The sequence below is a fragment of the Nomascus leucogenys genome, unplaced genomic scaffold (assembly GCF_006542625.1).
Source record: "Nomascus leucogenys isolate Asia unplaced genomic scaffold, Asia_NLE_v1 001491F_34415_qpd_obj, whole genome shotgun sequence".
Lineage (NCBI taxonomy): Eukaryota > Metazoa > Chordata > Mammalia > Primates > Hylobatidae > Nomascus > Nomascus leucogenys.
The window spans coordinates 20,274-23,157 of record NW_022097644.1 but is presented as its reverse complement, the minus strand read 5'-3'; the positions used below and the strand labels follow the sequence as shown (position 1 = coordinate 23,157).

The 2,884-nt window shown below is 42.5% G+C and overlaps 1 pseudogene; it reads left to right on the top strand.

The window, feature by feature from the left end:
* The first annotated feature begins 1,188 nt into the window (after window positions 1-1,188).
* Window positions 1,189-2,362, top strand: LOC115834322 (annotated as a pseudogene).
* The last annotated feature ends 522 nt before the right edge of the window (window positions 2,363-2,884 follow it).

Here is a 2,884-nt window from a genome sequence, read left to right as displayed (position 1 = left end):
ACTATAAACCAACTGGCATTAACAGACATCTACAGAACGTTTGACCCAACAACAAGCAGAATATCTCTTTCAAGGGCGTATGAAGCATTCCCCAGAATAGAGCATATGCCATGCCACAGAACTACTCTTCAGTTTATTTAAAATGAGTGAAGTTATACAAATAAATTATCTGAGCTCAATGCAAGAAAATTAGAATTTGAGAAATAGAGTACGTGGAAGTTAAAAAAGTTTCTAAAACCCAAAGAGTTAAAGAAATCACTAGGGAAATTTAAAAATAATATGAATGAAAATGGAGATAAATACATCAAAATGTATGAAATGCAACTAAAGAATTGCAAAGAGGGAAATTTAGAGTAGTAAAAACTATACTTAAAAGAAAAAATTTTACATAAATAGCCTCACCTTCCACCTTACTATGCTGGAAAAAGTACAAGCTAAACTTAAGGTAAGCAGGATAACAAATATTCTAGTGAGAATAATCAAGAATAGAATAGAAAAAATAAGGAACGTAAGCAAATTCAAAAAAAAATTTTAAACCTTCTACAAAATTAAGAATCTTTTGCTAGACTGATCAAGAAATAAAGTCCTCAATTACTAAAATGAGGGGAAACAAGGTAGAGAATATTACTATGGGACCCTTACAGATATTTAAGAAAAAGATTGTAAGAGAATTTTATAAGCATCTGGGTGTCAACAAACTGGATGACCTATAAAAACACAAATTACCTTAGACCACAGGGCACGTACGATTACACCCAGCTAATTTTTAATTTTGTTGTTGTTGTTTTGTAGAGAAAGAGTCTCGGTATGTTGCCCAGGCTGTGATTTGTCTGTTCTTTAGAGTTTCACAGAATCTAGGTTTTGCTGATCCCATCATAAATGCAGTTTGACATGCCTGTTTTCTGTATTTTCTATACATTTATACTTAGAGTGGAAGCATATTCACAATCATATTCAAGTTGAGTTTTATTTTCAAGAATACTTCGTAAGTTTTCTGAGCATAAACTCACTCATCTGTAAAAGAGGCCTAATGATAGAACCTACCTCACAGAGTCATTGAGAGGGTTAAACCCAACAATCCGGAGGACGCGGAGGGCGCAAAGCGAGCAGGTGGATCCGTAAAGAACTCAGCCAACCCGCAGAGGGAGGGGAGGGGCTGAGCTGTGAGGAGAGCGGGGCCCAAGAACCATGTCTAAGCGGGAGTCCTTTAACCCGGAAAGTTACGAATTGGACAAAAGCTTCCGGCTAACCAGATTCACTGAACTGAAGGGCACAGGCTGCAGAGTGCCCAAGATGTCCTGCAAAATTGCTGGAATCTTTACATGAGAACCACTTCCAAGAAGATGAGCAGTTTCTGGGAGCCGTTACGCCAAGGCTGGGCATTGGGATGGATACTTGCGTCATTCCTTTGAGGCACAGTGGGCTTTCCTTGGTTCAAACCACAGATTACATTTACCCGATCGTAGACGACCCTTACACGATGGGCAGGATAGCATGTGCCAATGTCCTCAGTGACCTCTATGCAATGGGGGTCACGGAATGTGACAATATGCTGATGCTCCTTGAGTCAGTAATAAAATGACCGACAGGGAAAGGGATAAAGTGATGCCTCTGATTATCCAAGGTTTCAAAGACGGCAGCTGAGAGAGCAGGAACGTCTGTAACGGGCGGCCAACAGTACTAAACCCTGGATTGTCCTGGGAGGAGTCGCTACCACTGTCTGCCAGCCCCAGTGAATTTATCATGCCAGACAATGCAGTGCCAGGGGACGTGCTGGTGTGACAAAACCCCTGGGGACACAGGTGGCAGTGGCTGTGCACCAGTGGCTGGATATTCCTGAGAAATGGAATAAGATTAAACTAGTGGTCACCCAAGAAGATGTAGAGCTGGCCTACCAGGAGGCGATGATGAACATGGCGAGGCTCAACAGGACAGCTGCAGGACTCATGCACACGTTCAATGCCCACGCCGCCACTGACATCACGGGCTTCGGGATTTTGGGCCATGCGCAGAACCTGGCCAAGCAGCAGAGGAACGAGGTGTCGTTTGTAATTCACAACCTCCTGGTGCTGGCCAAGATGGCTGCGGTGAGCAAGGCCTGCGGAAACATGTTCGGCCTCATGCACGGGACCTGCCCGGAGACTTCAGGCAGCCTTCTGATCTGTTTACCACGTGAGCAAGCAGCTCGGTTCTGTGCAGAGATAAATCCCCCAAATATGGTGAAGGCCACCAAGCATGGATTATTGGGATTGTAGAGAAGGGCAATCGCACAGCCAGAATCATAGACAAACCCCGGATCATCGAGGTCGCACCACAAGTGGCTACTCAAAACGTGAATCCCACACCCGGGGCCACCTCCTAATCTAGACAGAAATAGCTGTTGGTTTTGTTTTTAAATAGATCTATTTCCTTACCACTTCAATTAAAGACTATAAACAACAAATCTCATTGTGTCTACACATCGGGGTGACCTTAGGTCGGTTTGAAGTGGATACAATTAATAAAATAAAATCCATTGCCTTCTTTCCTGTTACATTAACTGAAGATGCACTAATCTTGAGGCAGCTTCTGAGTTGAGAATTAGATTGTTATCCAATACTGTTGATTCATTTTGAATCTTTAGACACTTAGCTCTTGCCGCATATGTTCTTTTTAAAGGTGGTCTCACATAGCACAGACATTAACCAGTAGTCGTGTCAAATAGCAGTTGGTGTCTTCATTTTATGTATATTTATCATAGAAGTCCGATGTTTTTTTTAAGCGTCTTGAATAGTTTTCTGGAAAGACAGAATTGGTAAGTGGCACATGACGGTATCCCAGTCCTAAGAGGGTTGCATGATTCCTTTGAGTGTTTGATTTGAAAAGCCTAGTCTTGTCTCTCAAG